This window comes from Adiantum capillus-veneris, chromosome 22 (assembly GCF_014529385.1).
Source record: "Adiantum capillus-veneris isolate H3 chromosome 22, ASM1452938v2, whole genome shotgun sequence".
In the NCBI taxonomy this organism is placed as follows: domain Eukaryota; kingdom Viridiplantae; phylum Streptophyta; class Polypodiopsida; order Polypodiales; family Pteridaceae; genus Adiantum; species Adiantum capillus-veneris.
The window spans coordinates 142556371-142581737 of record NC_140952.1 but is presented as its reverse complement, the minus strand read 5'-3'; the positions used below and the strand labels follow the sequence as shown (position 1 = coordinate 142581737).

Here is a 25367-nt window from a genome sequence, read left to right as displayed (position 1 = left end):
AAAGACAGAATATCAGGGAGATTCTCAAGAGTTCGAGAGGAAAAAACACACGAGAACATAAAACAAGCACGGAAAACCAAAAGGAAAACAAATTCAAAAAAATCTCAACAATCAAAACGTGAAAAGGCAAAAGATCCAGAGTGGACCAAAATAGAGCGTAAGAAGAAATACCAAGAACTTAAACGAATGTTACAAGAGGTATGTACTACTGAGGTAGAAAGTGATGGTAAGGAGGATTCAGAAAAAGAAAACATGGATGTACCATCTCACTATTGAAAATTCACCATCCAAGAGAACAAAATCATAATGACACCACCAATAAGGGAAAGAATAAACCAGGAATCTTACGATGGGATGGAAAATGGAAAACAAATTGACCTCGCTGCGCTAGGTGAAGAGCCTCAACCTGTCTATATAGCAACTGATTTAGGGCCTGAAGAAGAAGAAATGCTAGCACAGCTTCTCAAGAAGTGTAAAGATGTGTTTGCATGGTCTTACAAAGACCTCAAGGGAGTTGATCCATCGATATGCTAACATACAATTCCTTTAAAATCAGATGCCAAACCAAGCAAACAGCGTCCTTACACATATAATGACACATTCGTTAAACAAATCAAAGAAGAGATTGACAAGCTGAAGGATGCCGAATTCATCTATGAAATCGAGCATACAAATTGGGTGTCACCCATTGTGGTTGTCCCCAAAAAGAATGAAAAGTTGCGTGTGTGTGTGTGTGTGTGAACCTCAAAAAGGTAAATGCAACAACAATAAGGGATAATTATCCCTTGCCAATCACAGAACATGTGCTTGAGAGGATAACAGGAAAACGGGCATATTCATTTTTGGATGGGTTTTCGGGGTACAACCAATTGGCAATTGCAATAGAGGATCAACACAAAACAACATTTACCACATAATGGGGGATATATGCGTATAGAGTTATGCCTTTTGGCCTAACGAATGCCCCAGCCACCTTCCAAAGATTAATGACTCATGCATTCAAAGAGTACCTAAGAATATTCTTAGAAATATATATGGATGATCTCTATGTCCACTCTCTTATTCGAGAAGAACACATTGACCATTTATTTGAGAAGTGCAAAACATATCGAATCTGCCTCAACCCGGAAAAGTGCATTTTTATGGTAAGGCAAGGCCGCATCTTAGGACATATTGTCTCAAGAAATGGCATAACTATTGACCTATACAAAATTAGAGTCATAGTAGACTTGCCTAGGCCTACTAATGCCAAACAAGTACAATCTTTCATGGGACACTGTGGATATTATCGGAGATTCATATATATGTATGCGGTCATTGCCCAACCACTATATCGTTTATTAGCCAGTTTCGACTGGACTGAGGAGTGTGAAACTTCATTTAAAAAGCTTAAGAAAAGCCTTGCATCAGCACCTGTACTTAAAGCACCAGATTAAGATATTCCATGTTCACATTGATGCCTCTGCATACGCTATTGGGAATATTATGGCTCAACCAGGAGACGGAACAATGGATTTCCCAGTTTGTTATGCAAGCCGACAGCTAAATAGTGCAGAAAAGAACTACACCACCACTGAAAGAGAGGGATTATGAATGATATATGCTGTAAAGAAATTTCGGCATTATTTGCTTGCAAACAAATTTGTGTTCTTCACAGATAATCAAACTCTTCTGTATCTAGTAAATAAACCATGCAATACTGGGAGAATTGTACGCTGGTTTATTATATTGTTAGAGTTTGACTTCACAGTGGTAGTAAAAAAAGTTAAAACGCATCTATGAGTGGATCATCTTTCAAGGCTACAAAATAGGGAAGCTCTTGAAGGAATCGATGATGACATACCTGATGCTTATCGTTTCAATATTGAAATGATAACCAAATGGTCTCAAGAAATTGTTACCATTCTTTCCTTCGGAGGTAGATTTGATAAAAAGAAAGAGGGATCCAAACAACAAACATTTCGACAAACAAAAAACTTTCAGTTGATTGCGGGACGACTGTACCATCTAGGATCGGACCAAATTCTACGACTATGTATAAATCCAGAGGAATTCGAGTGTTATCTTGAGGAAGCACACATCCAAGACCGTGCATTTCATTGTTCAACAATGAAAACACACCAAAGATTGAAACACTTAGGTGTATATTGGCCAACTATGTATGCTGACACACATGCTTATGTTAACAATTGTATTATATGTAGTGCCAAACGATCGATGGATCACACAACATTGTTTCAGGTAACCATTGCACCTGCATGGAGTCAATATATCATTGATTTCTTAACAACAAGGACATTTCCTGAAAACATAACAAAAGCACGACAAAGAGCTATATAGTTGGAGGCTCGAGACTTTAATTTAATTGAAAATCAACTCTACAAGCGAGGAAAGGACAATCAACGTAGAATCTGTGCAAGTAAAAATGAATACCTACTGATTCTAGAACACGCACATGGAGGAATAAGTGGAGGCCATTTTTCAGGCGATAAGACGACAAAGATTGTCTTAACTGCGGGGATATGGTGGCCTACATTGCATATGGATGCTGAGGAATTTGTAAAGCGTTGTGACGCATGTTAGAACACTAAAGTGCTGATAAAAAGAGATGAGATGCCACTACGGCCAATGATGGGAGCACGAGCATTTACAAAACGGGAAAGCTCCTGAAGGAGTAGATGATGACATACCAGATGCTTATCTTTTCAATATTGAAATGATACCCAAATGGTCTCAGGAAATTGTTAGCATTCTCTCCTTTGGAGGTAGATTTGATAACAAGGAAGAGAGGCCCAAACAACAAACAATTCGACAAACAAAAAACTTCCAGTTGATTGCAGGACGGCTGTATCATCTAGGATCGGACCAAATTCTATGATTATTGTTGACCGCTGGGTCAACAACACAACATAACTCAAGTTTCGTACCAAAGTCTTATCTTTTGCGAGTTATGAAATGCTGCAGATTATGGCTATAAACGTCATTTGTAATGAGTAATTATTCTAGTTTCAGAAGTCGGGGTGCAATGGCGCTTCCAGATTGTAAATACAAAGCCATTTGACCCTTTCAACCCCATTTTTGGTTAAACCTAAGGTAGCCTTAGTATATAAGGTACCTAGGTCATTTTGTAAGGAGACTTTTTTATCATAATCAAAACTTAGCGCTGCTGTCTACGGTGTGTGAGAGAGAAAGAGAGTGAGTGTGAGCTTCATCCTCTTGCTACGCCCTGCTCGCTCAACACATTGGAGATCCGACTGCACCATTGTTGTAGGCTTGAGGAGAGCTACGCGACAACGCCAAGCATTCCACGCGAGACGAAGCGCACACGTCGACGCATCTACGAGCTATTTGTGGTCGTAAGTGTATCAAACGATGTTTGTTTTCTGCGTGCTAGTAGTCTATAGAATGGTGGCGACATAAGCTACGCATAGGTACTCATAAATTTCAGTTTTGAGCACTTTCAAATTTTGGCTCTGTCATCCTACGCGTTTTCTGCAGATGGGTTTAGAGTGAGGGTTTTGAGTGTAGAAGCTTAGGGACAGGTGTATCCTAGTGAGGGGATGGTGTTCCTTAAGTTTCCTACGAATCTGGCATGATTAGGTGAGTTACCTTCCGTATGTGTGTATGTGGCTAGGTGGTGTAGTTGAGGGCAGTGAGGTTCTTGATTGTGGTTTAGTTGGCCTTCCAAAGTGTTGTATGTGTAGGATGGTCTCAGCCTGACAAGCTTAAGAGATTTCCTTCGTGTGCCTATCGTGTCATCTGTGTCCTCGATTGACATTATGTTGATCTAGGTAGTGTTTGCATGCACTTCATGGGTGTGTGAGTAGCTTCCCGTCCAACATTGGCGCCGCTACTGGGGACACAAGGACCTAAGTAGGTTTCCTACTAACACTCGTGTGATGGTTGCTTGATTTAGTTTCGGCTAAAGAAAGCGTTTTTCTTAAGTGGATCCGGAAGAGGATATTCCGCGATTAAGTGGATAGCCAGGAAGTGTGTGTCTTGCCGAGGATCTGCGACTAGATAGGTTTAGTTAGGATCTGTGGATTAGAGTAGTTGTTGGTGGTCGAGTGATTTGTGAGGTGATAAAAGCGTTTACTAGTCCGTGTGTGGCGGTGAAGCGTTTTTCTACTCATAGATGCAAAACCCCATATGATTTGTAGGAGTAGCTTTAGGTAAGTGATCCGATTCTGATCTAGAGCTATTCAACACTGAATTATTTGCTAAAGTGCTTGATTGCATTTGAAATCACGAAAAAGTGTGCTTTTGAGGGTAAAAATGCATTAAACAAGCTTTTGTGGATATTTTTGTATGACTTACTGATGTTGTGCATATAAAAGAGCATTTGCAAGGGTTCTGTGAAGAAAACCTGCAATTCCGTAAACATAGACATCCTACGTGTAGGATGTCTCAAGGGGGTTCTAGAGACCAAATTTGAAAATTCTTACTGCACCAGTGGGTTCAGAGGGTAGGTTTTACCCTAGTAACATATTGACTTGAGTGTTTTTCCCTCTTTTTGCTGACCAAAAGCCAAAAGGCGGAGTCAGAAAATGTAAAATTTCAGAAAAGGCTTAAATTGAGTGATTTTTGCATGTTTTTGCAACTGTGAAGCATACTTGCACTTTCTGAGAGCATAAGGAAGCATTAGGGACACTTCAGTCTCAAAAAATCAGAAGTAGACATCCTACGCGTAGGATGTCTACAGGGTGATCTGAGCATTTTTTTGAAAATCTGAGATTACCAGTGTGTTTAGAAGGTAGGTTTTACCTTGGAAAGTGGAAATTTGACCAAATTTTGACAGATCAAAGCCAAAAGACGAGAATTGTCAGACATCCTACCCAAATTGTGTCCAAGGCCTAATTTTGAGACCAAACCATAGGATGACTCCATAGGCATGTTCTAAATGTTGTATTGAGTGACTGAAAGGGGTTTCACCTCATTTGGGTGAGAAAATTGGGTTCAAAGCGGACTTTAACACTTTTGACTGAAAAAGGCAAGAACAGCTAAAATTTGGGTCTTTTGAGATCCAAACTCAAATCTAAGCATACCACTGGGTTACTGACATCAAGGGGAAGCTGTGGGACAATTGGGTCAAACAGGCCAAAAAGACATACTACGCGTAGGATGTCTTCAGCTTGATTTTGGACTCTAAAGAAAATTCTGAGCATACCACAGTGATCAGCACCTTAAGGAGAGTCTGTGGTTCAAATTTGGGGAAATTCTGAGAAGTTAGACATCCTACGCGTAGGATGTCTACTGCATAATTGTGAAACCAAAATTCTACTTTGACCATAGCAGGGTGTTGTATAGCCTTAGGCAAGCCTCCTAGTCAAATTTGGTCCAATTTGGAGTTGATTTGACTTAGGAATTCATTAGAACAGACATCAGGCTTTTGGAATAGATTCTTGATCATTTGACCAACCTATAGGTGTCAGAATCAAAAAGTAAAAATAGCTGTGAGTTTAGCACATCAAGGGGAAGCTACAGTGCAAGTTTGAGCTGAAACAGAGCAAAAAGACATCCTACACGTAGGATGTCTCCAGATTGATTTAGGACTCCAAATCAACATATGAGCACACCACTATGATCAACACATCAAGGAGAGTCTGTGGTTCAAATTTGTGGCAATTCTGAGCAAAAAGATATCCTACGCGTACGATATCTCAAGGCCATTTTTAGGTCCAAATTAAAATCTGAGCATACCATTGTGTTGGTGGACTTAAGGAGAGTCTCTAGACCAAATTTTGTTAGATTCTGAGCAAAAAGACATCCTACGCGTAGTATGTCTCTAGGCCAGTTTTAGGGCCCAACTGCACTTTTGACCATACAGAAGTGTTCACAGTGTCACAGAGATCCCAAATATTTTTTCAAAATTGAATTTGGACTCATTTTGACCGGTCTAAACTGCATTTCACTGTTTTGGCCATAACTTTCACAAACGGTATCGGATCGAAAAAGTTTTTATATCAAAACGTAGCCTGAGAACGGCTCTACAGATCAAGCCTGAAAACATAGCCTGAAAAAAACATCGTTTGAGGCCTCAAAATTCATCCGGAAGTCAAGGGTGTTTGAAAGCGACAATTTGCGAGAATTGTGACGAAACGGTTGCGGTTTTGGACATAGTTTCGACTTTTCCCTAACCAAAGCACTTGAACACAGTGGACTAAGTCTACTTGAACCAATCAAAAGCTCTTAAGCCCAGAATCATGTCTACCCTAGATTCAAACGCAGATTACACAAGCTTGGAGCCCGACGATAGAGGAATATCCTCCCACAATAGATCTTCCAAAATTGCAATTGATAAAGATCCATCTTGTTGAGAGAGTTTGGATGATTGGTCATGAGAGTGAAGGACTATATAGATACATTGACGACAATGAGGTCAATCTTTATAGGTGCTCAGATCCGTACCTAGAAGAGATAGCGGATTACAAGCTCTTATATGTCTACACATATGGAGTCGACTGTCAATGGAGATCTATAGTTGTCAACAAGTATGGACGAGAATACAGAGTTGTAGAAAGCACAAATCCACAGACTGTACTAGAAAGAGGTGGACATTTGGTCAATGAAGGACCACAAATGCCTCCACCAAACACGAGAATTCCTATAGGAATTCCAAGAAGAGAGCCACCAGGATTCCCTTCAAGAGCGATAACGAGAGAAGGATTGGGAGAGTCTCTGGTTAGACTTGTAGACAATCGACGAGTTAGACCATCCCAAGTCCAGAAATGGGTAAACAGAAAATACTCCGGAGATAAAGATCCGAGAGATCACGTAGTGGCTTTTAGAAGAGTGATTAGAGCAGAGGAAGTTTCAGATTTTGCGACACAGTTTGCGGGATTTGGATTGACTCTAGAAGATGATGCAGCTACTTGGTTCGACTCGGTGGAAAAATGGGCTTTTGAGACCCTAGATGAGCTGTTTGAGGAGTTTATTGAAGAATTCTCGCCAAATGGCATTGCTCACAACACGGTCTCGCAAATCCATAGATTCAAACAGAAAGAGGATGAATCAGTACGCAAAGCATCATTACGGCTCAAGAGATATGTTAAGCTCTATCCGAGAGAGGAATTACCTACGCAAGCATGACTGATGCTGATCTTTATCCAAGGAATGAGACATGCGGGCCTTCAGAAGGATCTGCATATGATAAGGAGGATGACGCTAAACGAGTTGATCAAAGAAGCTCTTTATCTAGTGGATAACTGTGAGGCATACAAAGAAAAGGACTTAAAGAGTCAAGGAGATGACACATCCTCTCAGCACAGTGTTTCACAGATAAGTGAGCCCATTGCCAAGCCAACGGCACCTATTGATCAAGAAAAGCTTATTGACGACTTGGTGAAGAGGTTGATTCCTCTTGTAAGGTCTGATTCGGGAGAGCCGAAGTGGTGTGAAATTGAGAGAAAATGGACGAACCATACGGGGGAAGAGTGCTATTATAGCATGGAAAATGCTAGGGAGAGGTATGTACAACCTGTTCCAGAAGCACCTACTCCACCTAGATACATTACGGGGAATGCGCCAAGACCAGTAGGCGTTTTAAGGCCACAGCTTGTCTTAGGACAACAACCTCCGCTGCCAGGTGCTAGAATGCCGGTAAACATGAGATACATGCCAATGATGGAAGCATCAAATAAACCAATGCCAGTACTAGCTACAATGTGGTATAGCTACCAAAGTAAGTATTACCCTTCGAAGCAACAAAATGTGAGAGAAACACATGGAGTGGTGAGGCCGGTACAACCGCCACCTCCTGGGTTTCAGTCGAAAGAAAGAAGGTATGAATGGACGAAAAGACATTGCGATTCATTGCAAATAGCGGCTTATCTAGGTCAGAGCTTGCTTATAGCCAAGAGGAAATGCTAAAAGAATCTCCTCAACCAGAGACAGATTGTCACAAAAGTCGTGACAACCACTTGGTCAAACAACGTCCTTGTACGGAGATCACTGAAGTAAATGCCTATTGTCTTGAGTGTGGCATCACTCACTCGATCCCCGATTGCCCGAAAAACCCAAACCAAATCAAGAAAATCACGACAAATGTATCAGGGATTGTTCAGCTCCCTAGTAGCTCAGAAAATGAAAATGTTGTACCAGTTCAAGTGGTTACGAGAGCACAAGCTCAAAAGAAAGCTGATGAGAATCCAGAGACAAAGAACACGGAAAGTGACATGAGTCCAAAGACAGATGATGGACCAAAGGCAGACGCACCTAGTTAGAAAACCAAGAGCAAACGAAATAGTTGGAAAGCTAGAAAGACTAGGATGAAAGCTCGCAGGGAACGAGAGCAAAAATCCCTAGCTGAGAAGCTTACCGAAGCTCAGGAGAAGATAAAACAACATGAGGAAAAGGAGGCACCTTCTCTTACACAGATGGTTAAACCTCTAGAAGAACCATCCACGGATGAGAAACCGAGAAGTGCTAGTTCAGGAGGATCTGTGTTGGCAGAGAAGGTTAATGAGACATTAGATGCCCTCTTGAAAGCCTATGATGCGAGGCTCAAAAACAACCAAACCCAAGAACACAGGTGGATGACATATCCCTATACGCAACTAGAAAAGCAAAGGTTTGAAATGTGCCATAAGATGATTCAAACAGCCCAAGCTTTACTAGAACCACAAGTTGCAAAACCTGAGGATGTGATCTGTGTCATGCCTACACAAGCAATCCCACCAAAACCAGGAACTAAAAGAGCCAGATTCTAGTCATGAGCACAGACCAAAACTCAAAGACCCAGCATTAGAACCAAGGATAGTACTGAATACCACGGATAACTCTTCCGAGGGATTTCACCAAGCTATACCTGAGGATTGTAAAGAGATAGATGGTCTTGACGAATTGTGGAAACAAGTCAGAGAGGCCAATGAAGTCGATGACCCAAGAAGACGAGTAGACAAGACTGGTGATGAACGAGGAGTGTTTCTACCACCAATAGAGGAATTTGAGACTGGATCTCAAATGAATCTAGACATGCAATCGTGTTGGGGCGACAAAGGATCTGTACAATCTATGGATAGTCAACCCCATTCGCTAAGAACACTACCGTCCTACATGGGAGAGTACGAGACCAAGTCAGATGTGGTTGCAGTCCCATCAAAGAGACTGTCTCCCAACAAGGCCGTCGATTCAAAGGGGCTAGTAGATATTCTATCTACCCCAGTCACCTGTACAATAATGTTAGCCGAGTTGCTCAGAATAAGACCAAACATGTGGGCTAATGTGGGTAAATTTATAGAGAAATTTGGTGTAAAAATCCCAATGACTCAAATCGAGGAAGGCATCAAAGAGCTTGAAATGCCTCGACTAAATACTAGGCCAGTTCCATTAAACAAGGTAGGCGAGTATTACGAGGGAGAAGATGGAAACACCACCCTTCCTATGGAATTCAATGGTGTAAAAACCATGGCAATCCTTGACAGTGGAGCTGGTGTGGCCATTGCAACCAAAGAGGTTTGGAACAAATGGGAAAAACCTGCCTTAATATCCACACGAATGACCCTGCAGCTTGCAGACGGACGCAAGGAAAAGCCCCTAGGACTCCTAGAAAAAGTAATCGTTACTTCTTGTGGCATTGAATATGAACACACTTTTGCTATTGTTGACTTTGGCAAGAAGAACAACTATGAAATCATTCTGGGAAGACCATTCATGAGACAATTGAAAATGGTCCAAGATTGGGGTTATGACCATATATACCTGAGACATATGGAAACCATAACAAAGGTAAACTTGAGGGACCATAGCTATAGGGATGTGACGAGAACACCGGTTGAGGAGTTTGATTCCGCCACAGTTGGAGGATCAGAACTTCCAGCTTGGTTAGGAAAGCCTAAAGAACTGTGGATGTGTGGAGCTTCACAATGTGGTAGCTTGAAACGTGAGGAATGTATCCTAGAGCGGGTTATAGAGGATAGGGACTATATCCCAGAACCATTTCCTGAAGAAGAGTTAGAGCCTTTTGGATGGGAACACATCTTGGCTACTCTGGACGTGTGCATCGTGGAGGATGCTCCCACAACAAAGTTTTGTGATGAAAATGGCTATGATGTCGTTCCTTATTTTGCAGTGAGTGTAATCCAGGAAAACGAAGAGAACCAGACATCAACAAGCTCTCGAAATAAAGAGCACACAAAGAAATGTGGAGAATCAAAAGATGAAGAAGACGACGAGTTCTATGACTTTGTAGAACACTTCGAGCTTCAAGAAGATCAACGACCCGAGAATCAATGTCTTCGCTACACGAATAAAGTGCATCAAAAGTGGATTCCAAAGTCCTCCGTGAAGACACAACCACCACAATTATCCTCATACATGGCTCCTAATAAGGATGCAAAGACTCAGCTAGGAGGAATACGACCAGAGCAACGAGCTAACAATGCTCTAATCAATGGGCTAGAAAAGTCCTCCAAGAAACTACCACCCACGAGCAAACAGACAGTAACTTTCCACTAACATGCCACCGTTGGCTATGAACAACAATGTTAGTTCATCCAAGCTGTATCTTCCTTCTCCTGCAGCCTGGGCAGCTGTTGGTGGTCCCGTACTTCCAATCATGCTCCAAGGTTCTTGCATCTTAGGTTCTTTAGGTGGATAATAGACAGGATTTGTTGGATATCCATTGGGATCTTCGTAATATGCATGCATGGGTACCAAAGCCTTCTCTTCTGGTTCATTTACCATTGGTGCATATCTTATGCCGGCCGGTCTTACTCTCGGTAGGGGTGGTTGTTTGTTGTGGTCTTTCAACTCCTATAGGTCCTGGTAGGTTGCCTGCTTGATACCTAGGCATCGGTGGGATTTGAGGAGATGCTACTTGAGCTTGGGGAGTATAAGGTCGCTCTCTCACATATCCCTTATTATAATAACATTCCTTCGTCACATGGTTTGTCCATTTTTGTTCAATTACACACCACTTCGGCTGCTTAGCCTGAGGCTTGGCATACATATTAAATTTTTTTAGCACTTCTTCCACAAGCTGCTCCTGGCTTACAGCTACTTCTCCTTTCTGTGCTGACTTACTAGACTTGCTTCCACTTTGTTGTGAGGATGAATCGTCATCAAGATCCTTGAATTCACCCTCCTTGTAGACCGCACAATTGTCTACAAGGTAAAGAGCTTCTTTAGTTAACTCATTTAACGTTGTGCTCCTCTTCATATGTAAGTCCTTCTGGAGATCTGCGTTTCTCAATCCTTGAATAAATATAAGCATAAGTCTAGACTGGGTTGGTAGTTCTTCCACAGGGCAGAACTTCACATATCTCTTTAGTCGTAGGGCTGCCTTTCGCACAGATTCCCCTTCCTTCTGTTTGAATTTATGGATTTGTGAAACTGTATTATGAGCTATCCCCCTTTGTGAGAATTCCTCAATAAACTCGTCAAAACCTCCTCCATAGACTCAAAATCTCTACGCTCCACAGAATCAAACCAAGTGGCTGCATCCTCTTGTAGGGTAAGTCCAAACCCTGCAAATTAAGTAGAAAAATCCAAAACTTCTTCAGCTCTAATTACATGCACGAAGGCTGCTACGTGATCCCTAGGATCTCTCTTTCCCATGTATTTCTTGTTTACCCATTTTTGCACCTAAGAAGGTCTAATTCTACAATGGTCTACAAATCTCATCATTGGTTCTCCTCGTCCTCCTCGATATACCTCTTCTAGCCTTTGGTAGTGGGAGGATTCCTCTCCCAGAGGTGCTTCTAAGCAATAATTTCTAACGGTTCTTGCAAGAGGTGGTTCATCTCTCCGAACTCGTTCTCTTTGTTCTCGTTCTATGAGTTGTCTTCCAGGCTTTGCCGACTCTTGAGTTTTCAGCTTACTCTCGCCTTGATACTATGAATAAAGTGGTGGTTCTTGTAAATCTCTTAGCCCTCGTGTGGCTGGATAACCACCTCTGTTTCAGTCTGTTGCATTTTGTTGAGGCCATGCCTGCAGTGATGGTTGGGTTGCATGTTGGTTCTTTTAGTTAAAAGTCTGATGTCGGTTAGAATGTGATGTTGTGTCGTACTCTTCTGAAAATGGATTTGTTGACTTGCTAGGGGTATAGGTGGACCTTGGTACTTCTTCGGGAGCATATGTTGATGTTTCTGGAACTGTTGCCTTATCTACCTCCTCTGGTAGAATTCGTTTGTATTTTTGCTCGTACCTGTCAACAAAAATGATATCCTTCCCCATAGCAATTTCATAAGAGAACAAGTAAAGAACCTTGTCATCCCTTGATTCATTTGGGTAGGATTCTTTGCATCGAAAATAAGAAACTACTCCGTTGCTCTCATGCTTGTAAATTCCCACATTCTCATTATAGGTAGAGACTCTGGTTGTTTTTTATCATACATAAAAAGAGCTCCAGGTCGATCAATTTTAGGGGGCGGCTCTTGAGTTTCTGAGACCATTTTTCTTTTGCCACATTATCTCCATACCTATTGTAATCCTCAGGGTTGCTAACTATCAGATAGTGGTTCCCCTTTTCATCTCGGAATCTATCTCCATCATCATAGACTTGAATTGTCTCCAATCTCTGAGAAGGCCGTTCCTCTATACAAATACATTTGCATCCCCGATAGTCAGAATAAACTAGGGCTCCCTGAGAGTTTGTTCCTTCTAAGAAGATTATAGTGAACTTGGCCTTGTTCAAAGGGTTTTGGGAGGTGCTCCCTCCTAACATTGGTCCTTCACCGGAGAAGCCTCCTGGTTGTTGACTACCCATCATGAAGAAGGACTTGTCTGATGAAGTGTCAGTATCACTACCTTCCTCAATGATTGGGGCTAATGGATCTAGCCTTGCCTGAGTTACACTCTCCTCGGTGGATACTAAACTACCCTGATCATATGCCACTTTTTGGTCTCTCGAAACGTGTCTTCCTGATCTTAAATTCATCAAACTTAGCAATGCAATTTATCACAAATCCAACCACTCACCTGGCAAAGGATCAGTTTCTGCACAACTTCTTGCTTTGCTGCCGAATATACATGTACACAAGCGCTTAATTTCGGCAATCGAATCAAAGAATTTAACCGCTAGTGGTGGTCTTAGTAATGATTGGTATAACCGGAGGGTCAATCCCAACCACTACTGTACTCTATACACTTCTGATGTTCTTGATTAGGTCCACTAATCTTGAACTGTACACCACCTACGTGTTTGTCAGTCTAGAGGTAATGTCTTAATTCTCGTCTTTGCTCCATAAATAGGTCAAACAAAGTCCAATTTCACTTCTGAAAGAAGTTCTGGAACCTTTAAGTCAATTAGAACCTCTTGGTATGTCCACAGTTTAATATTGTCCTAAAAATGATCCTGAAGACATCCTACACATAGGATGTCTTTTTACTCTGTTTCAGCTAAAATTTGCAATGTAGCTTTCCCTTGATGTGTTGAGCTCACAGCTGCTCTCACTTTTTGGTTTGGACACCTATAAGCTGGTCAACTGATCAAAAATCTGTTCCAGAAGCCTAATGTCCGTTCTGATGAATTCTCCAGTCAAATCAACTCCAAATTGGACCAAACTTGACTAGGAGGTTTGTCTAAGGCTATATGAGAGCCTGGTATGTCCCAAATATAATTTTGGGCTTTGTAATCATGTATTAGACATACTACGTGTAGGATGTCTTTTGCATCAGAATTTAACCCAACTTGGCCCATAGTTTTTTCTTGATGTGCTGAGCTCCCTGGTGAGTTTAGATTTGTGTTTGAATGTCAAAAGACCCCAAACTTAGTTGTTTTGGCCTTTTTTCTGTCAAAAAGTCTGCTTAAACCCAATTTTCTCATCCAATTGAGATGAAACCTTTCACATGCACTCAATAAATCATGTAGATCATGCACATGAAGACATCCTATGGTTTTGGTCTCACAATTATGCCTTGGCACAATTTGGGTAGGATGTCTGGCAATTCCTATCTTTTGGCCACAATCTATCAAGATATGGTCAATCTTCCACTTTCCAGGTGAAAATGGGGTAAACCCTAACTTCTAAACACTCTGGTCAACTCAGATTCTCAAAATTCATGCCAGATCACCCTGTAGACATCCTATGCATAGGATGTCTACTGTCTTAGAATTTAAATTTTCTCTGGCAGTGGGCTTCCGTATACTCTGTAGATCTTTCAACAATAATCACAAAAACTTTTGGACTTGAATTCAACTTCTAAACACAATTTACCATCTTTTATAGTTCATCGATGAGCCTAATAGCAAATATAACCTGCATGAAGTGCTCTAGATCATAAATCATGATGTCCTACTTACCCTACTCCTACTCATCATATGAGATGGTGATTTTGGTGTCTCGGTTGCTTCCTAGCCTCCCACGGACTCTCAAGCTATCTTCTCACCGCATCTACCACTCCAACTCCTACTCTCCACACCACAACCTAACTAATACTACCTAAGTCAAAGGATCTAGGCCAGACACATGCTCCCTAGACTCCTCCTAAGACCTAGAGAATCCACCACTCTCTGATCCTATCTAAATGTAAAATAAGACTCTGGCAAGCCAGAGAATCCCTATCCTCGAGGACTACTCTCGGTCACCTACCTAGGGTTTTTGTCCCCGGCCGCGGCGCCAATGTTGGGAGATACGCCGCGACGGACGTCAGCACAACGAGAACTCACCTAACAAGAATTGTCAGCTAAGGATGAAGCTCGACCCCCAAGCGCGTGGAAGCAAACATAGGGTGTCAACCTACAGTCGACCGACTATTGACTACTTCCTACAGAGGTCTTTACTCAATGTCTAAGTTACAGCCTACTATTGTGCACAGGAGGAGATTTCCTACAACGCTTCCATGAGTCAAATACCCATTAGATGTTCTCGAAATGCTACGAAACTTGAGGGATATCCTATTAACAACAATAGGCCACTCTCCCTAAGGTCCGTGACCCAAAACCCTACCCAAAAACACCCGGTGCAGAATCACGTAGGATGTCTAACAGGTTTTTGCCGCTCGCCGGTTCTGAAAACTAAGGTGCCTAATGTGTAGCTCTACTCAATATGAACGTGTGGATATGCTTACTGAATCCCTAGAAACAGCTCGCAGGTCAATTTCGCGAAGCCGACCCGGGTCGTACACGCCAATGTGGGTATTGGCACGTAGCTCTCTCCGAGCGCAGCACGCGGCACTTCTCCGTACTCGATTCAGACCACCAATGTGCATGTAGCGTCAAGATAAGCTCTCACTCTCTCTCATACACAGAATATGCTTCTCACACACCCTTCATAGAATGAACAAAAAGGGTTTTTTTATTAAGGTTAGAATTTGGTATATATACCTTCCAAATACAAAACCTCATGTTCCAAAGTGAAATCCTACTCAGTCTAATGGCAAAAATAATATACAAAATCGAAAACTTCTGCAAGCCCCAAGTATTTACAAGTGAAACTATAGGTTTTCTTAATTAGAGAATGACTACATAGGATTTCTTTATTTTCTCATTTCGTCAGTCTTCAATTGATTGTGGTTGCCAGTCTTCAGCTAACAAGGACACACACAAAGCATCCAGTTTCCCTAGGCTTTTGACCTTTGGACACAACCTTTGAATTTCGGAACCTTAGCATTTTGGAAGTCTTAATGGGCTGAACCTTAGGGTCTTTTAAGCCCATTGTTGCACGTTGCTCTTTTGCATATGGCCCCCCCCTTTAGACCCCTATTTTCCCTCCTTTGGATCCCTACTTGGCCAGTCTACTAGCTTAACCAATATTCTAGATTTTTCTCCCTTGGCACTTCCCCATATTAAATGATCAGTTTAACATGAGAAAAACATTTAGGAGAATTAGATATTGATTATTATGACATCAGCCCCATGCAGACATTGCCTAGAAGTTCACAAGTCCAATACCATTACCACTTACCATCACCATTTTTCTTGCACTTCTTTGACACTTTTACCGTGTCACTCAGAAAGATGGGAGAGTCTGGAGTCTCATCACCAGCTACCATGCGTTGTACTGCATCCACTCCCTCTTGCGCTATTGCCTCCGCGTTGTTAACTGTTGGATGTTCCTTTGAACTGCTTTCGCTTCATTGGTTCAACTGCTACTGTCCTTACAGGGGGGTCTACCTTCACAGCTGGAGTGCCCTCCCTAGAGTCCACACTATGGGCTTCAGGAGTAGCTTGTAGCACAACCTTTGGCAAGTCATTCTGTATCGGTGCCACACAAGGAATATGGCCAGAACCTGCAAGCACATCAATGAAGTTCAGGCTTGTGCAATCAGCAAAATACTTGAAGGCAGCCTGAATAGTTCTTGGATTTATATGAGATTTGGAGCAACGGCAACCAACATGTATGCAGGCGCATTGATTTTAGTGAATCTGGAATACTCCTCTTGGAAGAGGCGCCCGCACATACCGTCTCTGATCCAAGCCAGGCAGTAAAACACAGAGCATGGTATGCATGACCGCATGCTATCATGTATAAACAAACCACATGGGAAGCCATAAATGCAAGACCACATGCAGCACATAGTCTTGGAACAGAGACTGTAGCTTGCAAGTGACTCAAGTGTTGGCCAGCTATTGAAAGCAGTAACATTGTGTCACCAGCCTTCACCTACTCCAACATGCTCTCACAAAAGCTGATCTATTGCACACACGTACTCACTGATGCTTCCAAGTCAGTCACTTCTTTCTGCATGACAAATGAAGAACAAAACGCCCACAGGGATTAGATCTGAGAAGCACCATTATAGCCCAAAGTACCATGACAAGTACCTTTAGCAGAAAAAACTACCATAAAAAAGTACTTTGGACACTGCCACGTAACAAAATAACCGGCACTCCAAAAAAACCACCGAGGCAATGAAAAATACCATGGCAGGTAGAAAAGTACCTTGGACACTATCACCAGAACAGAAAATTGCCATTCCATTAAAAACATCAACGCGAAGGCTATTACCATAACAGGAAAGACTGTCATGGTAAAAAAGCCACCATGACAAAAAACAATGTACAATGACAGGTACCTTGGGTACTACACAATAATCAGCAATGACCCTACAACCACCTTGGTAGAAAAAACTACCTTTACAAGTAGCTTGGGCACAACCACCATAGCAAATAAACTTCCTTAAAGAAACAATCAACCATAGCAGAAAAAACCATGAAAACGTTCCTTGGGCACTGCCACCATAACAGAGATGGCTTTCCAAAAAACCTCTAAGGTAATAACATATACCGTGAAAAGTAGAAAAGTACCTTGGGCACTACAACCATAGCAAAATAAAAGTACCATAACAGGAAATAATGCCATGAAAAAAACACCACCATGATCAAAAGAAGTACCATGACATGCATTTTGGTCATTACATGATACCTGGAAAAATAGCCATGACCCCTGCACCTGTCATGGTAGAAAAAACTACCATGACAAGTACCACAATAACAGACAAACTTCCACGGAAAAAACAAACACCCATAGCAAAAAAAACCACCATGGAGAAGTACTTGGTCAATGTCACCGTAATAAAAAGAGAGCTAGGTTAAAAGAAACTACCATGCCAAGTACCTTGGGCACTATTACCATGATAGAACTAAAAAGGAGTGCAAAACCAAAGTATAAAAAAAGAAAAAACTACCATATAAAATACCTTGGATTCTACCACCTAACAGAAAAGTAGCCATGTCACAAAAGAACCCCACAATAGAAAAAACTACCTTGTCAGGTAGGTTGGACACTTAGCACCGTAACAAAAATAACTGGCATGACAAAAACAACCACCTAAATAGAAGAGAGTACCATGTCAAGTACCTAGGGCATTGCCATACAAACAGAAATAACTGGCATGACAAAAACAACCACCTAAATAGAAGAGAGTACCATGTCAAGTACCTAGGGCATTACCACATAAACAAAAATCATGCCTTGACTTGGTCGACACATACCTTGAGACGATCCACCTCATTTCTTATGTTCAAGTTGCTTGCATCGACCCCAAGAGCTGTGAGTGCACTAGTTAGAGCAGCCATCTTGCCTTCAATCACCAAAAAATCTGGGCCAGTATCAATAGCTCCCTTCATGCTAGACCGCAATAACTGGAGCTCCTGCAATTGCCCCTGAAGCACTGCCGTGGCTGAAGATGTCCCTTGTATCTTCCACATATTTTGGTTTTTGTCGTGTAGCTCTATTCTCACATTATCCAATGTTGTGTTCAAAACCTTTTAGGCATCCCTTTTTGCATCCCAAATCTGCTCCACCTGTGCTTTTACTTGCTGGCTATGAAGGAGGCACTAACTAGAGAAGTGCTGCCAAAAAAGAGAGCATTTTTGCCCACTTTTTTGACTTGCCCCGACATTGTCAAGACGAAGGGGCTGAAGTGATGTCCCCTCATTGTTCTCTAGCCAATTCTTTACTTTCTTGTCAATGCCACCCGGAAGCTTCTTGCAATGGTCCAAAACATGTTCACCAAAAGCAGCCGATGCAACCTTTCGACCAGCAGGATCTTGTCGAGCAGTTGGGCATCGCTCGTACACAAACAATGTTGCAAACTTGTGTGTGATCTCTTTGTTGGCTGCCATGCTTTGGTAGACTTTGTGAAATAGTAACTTGCATTCGTCTACAAACTCAGGTCTTAGAGCCCTTCTCCCTTTTCTTCACGAAGACCGATAACCAATCATGATTTGTGACATCAGCCTCACCGAGGTGCTACTAGAGCTTGCCCTCCAAGCTTAAGCCATACTCCTCATGCAACTCCTCTCGTGTGTAGCAAAATCGAGTTTGCTTGGGTATTGAATCTTCCAGGAAGATCTTGCTGCAAACCACATTTGATAGAGTAAACAAACATTGAAAAGAACATTTCTACAATTGAAGAGACAGAGTTGATATGTACCAATGCTTTTGTCGTTGATAGTTTTTGAGTTTATGCCCAATGTTGTGGAGCTCCTAGGCTTGCTACTGGATGAAAGCATGCTAGCTGAACCACCATCAGTTGTTGCCATGATGCACTTTCGTGGTGGAGTCTTCATATCACTGTACCAACAAAAAAACACAATCCATGATTCACAAATGTTCTCAAACAAACACATTGCTCAACTGCAACAAAAGAGAAATAGAGAGAGGGGGGATTACAGTACCCGGTGAAGATTGAGGTCGCACAGAGACGGCAGGCATCCGCAGCTCTTCCTCGCTCTGTTCACGTAGGGTACATGAAGATGGAGTAGCGCGTGGGTAGCTTCTTGCTGTGTAAACTGGCACGCAATAGGTCATAGTCACCCTCTACCCGTAAACGATGTTCAAAAAATGATGGCATTCTTGAAGTGGCGGCATTTTCCATTTCTTGCAATTTTCCACATCCCCGACAAATTATTTGAAGGGAACAAATAAAGCCTGAGAACTACTTCAAAAACACCTAGAAAAGCCCTTAAAACTGACCACCCTTTCATGCTTTCAACCTACAAGGGTTAGGTACCATTAAGGTACCACCCTTTAGTGAATTCAAGCTTTCATTTCCCCAAGGTTCAAGGCTTATCGTAACAAGGCAAAAGGTCCACCCATTTTTACACCAAGGTTTAGATACCATTAGGTACCAAAAATTTGTCAATCCAAGCCAGTAATACACCAAGGGCACCCTCGGCCAATAGTTCAAGTAAAAAATATATCAAGGAAATTTCAATCATTCCAGAACTAGCCATAATGTGTGTGTGTGTGTGTGTGTGTGTGTGTGTGTGTGTGTGTTTCAATAACAATATAACAGATACACCAAAGAATCAAAAGACACTAGAAACTATGTCAATAAAAAGTTGGTAGTCTTTAAACAAAAGTGTTGAAATCAAGGGCCAGAAGATATAATGATCCGTCATTTTCAAGCCAAGGAACATTGAAAACCATAGTTGAGAAGGTAACCCTCACCTACACCCATGGAAATAGCACAACAATCAGTTAGCATTGGCACCATATGCAGGTGATGCATGGGTGTCCCACATGTTATAGATGTCACCCAACTAAATAATAAGAAATGTGAAGCTACTCCTTTATATTCAAAGATGTTTTCATATAAAGGGGAAAGAACCATTTGAGCCCCTTTAGCTTTGCAAGCTCTCATGAGATAAGGCCAGACCATACAAGCCACTGTCTTATGCCCCACATGTGTGTCAACCCCGCTAGTATAGGGTCATACACCAGATATTTAGGCAAAACCTCTATCAATACATCGCCTTTCAAGGTCATATTTAAGAAGATACAACTTATTAATGCTTCTTTACATGCTTATAACCAATTGTAGAAATTCATTGACAAATATCCCTAAACTCAAAAGCGAAGCATATGATAGGAAAAAGCAATTCCTAACTCACAAGGTGAGTAAAAAACCAGTGTTGTAAATTAAAAGCATCTCATAAGAAGTTGCCATTAAAGAACCTCTGTCGTCATATGCATGACACTTTTCCCATACCAACACTTGAATCACAACCATCAATTAGTTTGGACAGCAGTCCATTTCAATGCCAAACGTCAACTGAGATTGAGTTGGAGAAGTCAACTCCGCAATAGCTTGCTTATCCTTGCCCTTTGCCATAGATCCAACACTTAACATTACCCCTTGCAGGTAAAACCTTCACAGTTCTAATGTACAGAGAACAACTCCCAAGAACACACACACACACACACAACCAATGCTAATTGAGCATGTAAAGCTCACCTTTTTATAAGGTTTGGAGCAAATAGCCACGATTCTTCACAGCCGTATGGTGAGCCCGGTTTCAATAGGGGGATGGTGCAACAGCACTGCCTTGTACAGAAACAGAGGGGGAGGAGAGAGAGAGAGAGAGAGAGAGAGAGAGAGAGAGAGAGAGAGAGAGAGAGAGAGAGCTAAGGATGCATTATTGCAGACCTGTCAGGAGGGAGCCACCTCGCTATTAAGCAGAAGATGACATCATTTACAGAGCCAGGTAGCCCGCCCATAAACCCTTTAATAACTAAGGGTTAGGTAAATCCTAAAAAAACATTTTCTAGTGAATTTAAGCCAATTATTCACCAATGGTACCCCAGGTCAACAGTTCCAACGAATTATACCAAGGAAATGGCAACACGTAAGAACCAGCCATATGAGTGTGTGTACATGTGTACTAGTACCAGTGTAGTTTAGTAGTAGCAGTAAGTGCCAATACCAGTACAAGTATAACAATATAGCAATATCAGTATCTGTAGTGTATAGTGCCATTACCAGTAGCAGTATAGTTCAGTAGTACCAGTCAGTACCAAAGGTATCCCAGGTCTAACAGTTCTAGCAAATTATACCAAGAAAATGGAAACACACAATAACCAGCCATGTGTGTGTGTACTAGTACCAATATATACAATACCAGTACAACCAGTCAGTACCAGTACTAGTATTGCAATATTAGTAATGTATAGTGCCATTACTAGTACCAATATAGTCTAGTAGTACCAGTACAACCAGTAAGTACCAATACTAGTATTGCAATATTAGTAATGTATAGTGCCATTACTAGTACCAATATAGTCTAGTAGTACCAGTCAATACCTGTTAGCAACTGGACACACCCAACGGAAAATGACTGCTCGACGGACTATTATTTTTTGTAATTATTCATTTATTGAGAAAACCTATCATTTCACCTTTGTAAATATTGGAGCTTACAGAAGTTTCCTGATTGTATCCCATTTTTGACATTTAGATTGAGTAGATGGTTAAATTGGAACATTAGGGTTTGAGATTGTAAGGTATTTATACCACTTTTTTACCTTAATGAAAGACCTTTGTCATTTTTAAAAGAGTATTGTCTGTGAGTGAGAGTATTGTGTACGAGAGAGAGTGAGAGCTTCATCTTGATGCTACGCGTGCACCGGTGGTCGGAATCGAGTGCAGAGAAGTGCAGCGTGTTGCCCCCGATGAGAGCTACGCGCCGATACCCACATTGCGAGTGTACGGTCCGGTTTTGCGAGCTCGACCTACGAGCTTCATTTGGTGATTCGGTGAGCATACGATATCCATTTTCCCATTTTAGCATATCCTCGCATTCGCATTGAGTAGAGCTATACATTAGGCACTTTAGTTTTTGGAAACGATAACCTACAAATTTTGACCAGACATCCTACGTGATTTTGCACCAGGTGTTTAGGGTTGGGATTTTGGTTCATGGACCTTAGGGAGAGCGACCTATTGGTGTTAGTAGGGTCTCCTTCAAGTTCCGTGGCATTTTGAGACCTTTTGATGGGTATTTGGCTCTTGGAAGCATTGTAGGAAACCTCCTCTTATGCACTCTTGAAGGCCGTAGCTTAGACATTGGGTAGAGACCTCTGTAGGAATTAGTCAAGAGTCGGTCGAGTGTAGATTGACACCCTATGCTTGCTTCCACGTGCCTGCGGGTCAAGCTTCCTCCTTAGCTGACAAATCTTATTAGGTGAGTTCTCGTTGTGCTGACGTCTGTCGCGGCGTATCCGCCAACATTGGCGCCGCTGCCGGGGACGAAAACTCTAGGTAGGTGACCGAGACTAGTCCTTGAGGATAGGGATTCTCTAGCTTGCCAGAATCTCGTTTTACATTTAGATAGGATCAGAGGGTGGAGGACTCTCTAGGTCTTAGAGGGAGCGTGTGTCTGGCCTAGATCCTTCGATTTAGGTAGACTTAAATAGTTTTTAGTTTTTAGTTGAGTTGTGGTGTAGAGAGTAGGAGTTAGAGTGGTAGAGGCTGTGAAAGGAGAGCTTGAGAGTCCGGAGAGGCCAAGAAGCAACCGATACACCAATATCACCATTTCACATGATGAGTAGGAGTAGGGTAAGTAGGACATCATGATTCATGATCTAGAGCACTTCATACATGTTATACTTGCTGTTGGGTTCATCACAAGGTTATAAAAGACGCAAAAGAGTGTTTGAAAGCTGAAGTGAAGTTCAAAAGTTGATGTGACTGATATATTGAGTGACTGAGAAATGTTTCATCTCAATTGGGTAAGAAAATTGGGTTTTAAGCAGACTTTAGCATCTTTGACTGAAAAGGACTAGAACAGCTAAAATTGGGGTCTTTTGAAATCCAAACTAAAATCTAAGCATAGCACTGAGTTGCTAACATCAAGGGGAAGGTGTGGCACAATTCTGGGGTCAAACACGCCAAAAAGACATCCTACGTGTAGGATGTGTTTTGGGTGATTTGGCACTCCAAACCCTTATTTGAGCATACAAAAGTAATCAGCACCTCAAGAGGAGTATGTGCTTTGCATTTGAAGCTATTTTGAGCAATTAGACATGCTAGGTGTAGAATATCTAATGCATGAAATTGAAGCCAGTAACTGACTGTATGCATAGCAGGGTGTTGTATAGCCTAAGGCAAGCCTCCTAATCAATTTTGGTCCAAATTGGAGTTGATTTGACTGGTCACAGGCCAACATCAGGCTGCTGGAACAGATTTCTGATCCATTGACCAGCTTATAGGTGTCCAAATCAAAAAGTAAAAATAGATGTGGACTCAGCACATCAAGGGGAGTCTATAGTGCAAAAATCCAGGCAAAACAGAGCAGGAGACATCCTATGCGTAGGATGTCTACAGGGGCTTAGTGAAAAGAAAATTTGATTGAGGACATACAGTGATGTTCCAATTGACTTAAGAGTTCCAGGACTTCTTTTAGAAGTGAATTTAGACCTTGTTTGACCTTTTGACGAAGCAAAGACGGAATTATGACTTTTCATGTAAATTGACCAACATCCGAGGGAAGTACAGTTCCAGATTAGCATACCTAATCCAGAACATCAGAAGTGTATAAACACGGTAGTGGTTGAGGTTAACTCTCCAGTTATACCAATCATTACTAAAACCACCTCTAGCGGCTAAATGCTTTGATTCGATTATCGAAATTAAACGCTTGTGTACAGGTATATTCAACGGCAAAGCAAGAAGTTGTGCGGAAACTGATCCTTTGCCAGGTGAGTGGTTGGATTTGTGTTAAGCTGCATTGCTAAGTTTGATGAATTTAAGATCAGGAAGACGTATTTTTAGAGACCAAAAGGTGGCAAGTGATCAGAGATGGTTATCTAGTTGCACGAGGGCTAAGGGATTTACAAGAACCGCCACTCTATTCACGGTATCAAGGCGAGAGTAAGCCAAAAACTCAAGGGTCAACAAAGCCTGGAAGACCACCCATCGAACGAGTTCGAAGAGATGAACCATCTCTTGCAAAAACCGTCAGAAATTATGGCTTAGGAGCACCATTGGGAGAGGAACCCTCCCACTACCGAAGGCCAGAGGAGGTATGTAGATTGGGACAAGGAGATCCAATGATAAGATTTGTAGACCATCGTAGAATTAGACCTTCTCAAGTGCAAAAATGGGTAAACAAGAAATACACGGGAAACAGAGATCCTAGGGATCATGTAGCAGTCTTTGTGCGTGTAATTAGAGCTGAAGAGGTGTTAGACTTCCCTACCCAATTTGCAGGGTTTGGACTAACCCTAGAGGATGATGCTGCTACTTGGTTTGACTCTATGGAGCGTAGAGACTTTGAGTCTATGGAGGAGGTGTTTGACGAGTTTATAGAGGAATTCTCACAAAGGGGGATAGCTCATAATACAGTCTCACAAATCCATAAATTCAAATAGAAAGACGGGAGTCTATGCGAAAGGCAGCTCTACGACTAAAAAGATATGTTATGTTCTGCCCTGTGGAAGAACTGCCAACTCAGTCCAGACTTATGCTTATATTTATTCAAGGACTAAGAAATGCAGATCTCTAGAAGGACTTACATATGAAGAGGAGCACCACGTTAAATGCGTTGACTCAGGAGGTTCTTTACCTTGTAGACAATTGTGCGGTCTACAAAGAGGGTGAGTTCAAGGATCTTGACAACGATTCATCCTCACAACAAAGTGGAAGCGAGTCCGCTAAGACATCACCGAAAGGAGAAGTAGTTGTAAGCCAGGAGCAGCTTGTAGAGGAAGTGCTAAAAAAGATTAACCTGTACGGCAAACCTCATGCTAAACAGCCCAAGTGGTGTGCTATTGAACAAAAATGGACAAACCATGTGACGGAGGAATGTTATTATAACAAGGGACTGTATGCTCCCCAAGCTCAAGTAGCATCTCCTCAACTTCCACCAATGCCTAGGTATCAAGCAGGCAACCTACCAGGACCTTTAGGTATAGAAAGACCACAACCAGTGTTGGGACACACAACCACCCCTACCAGGATTACGACTAGTTGGCATAAGATACACACCAACAGTAACCAAACTAGAAGAGAAGGCTTTGGTGCCTATGCATGCATATTACTAAGATCCCAGTGGATATGCTGCAAATCCTACCTATTATCCACCAGAAGAACCCTCAACGCCAGAACCATGGAGCATGATAGGAACTGCAGGACCCCAACAGCTGCACAGGCAGTAGGAGAAGGAAGATATAGCTTGGATGAATGAACATTGTTGTTCA

At 41.9% G+C, this 25367-nt stretch overlaps 1 pseudogene; it reads right to left on the bottom strand.

Moving 5' to 3' along the window:
- Window positions 1–18508, bottom strand: part of LOC147430351 (uncharacterized) — a 45597-nt pseudogene extending 27089 nt beyond the window's left edge.
- Window positions 18509–25367: the final 6859 nt, after the last annotated feature.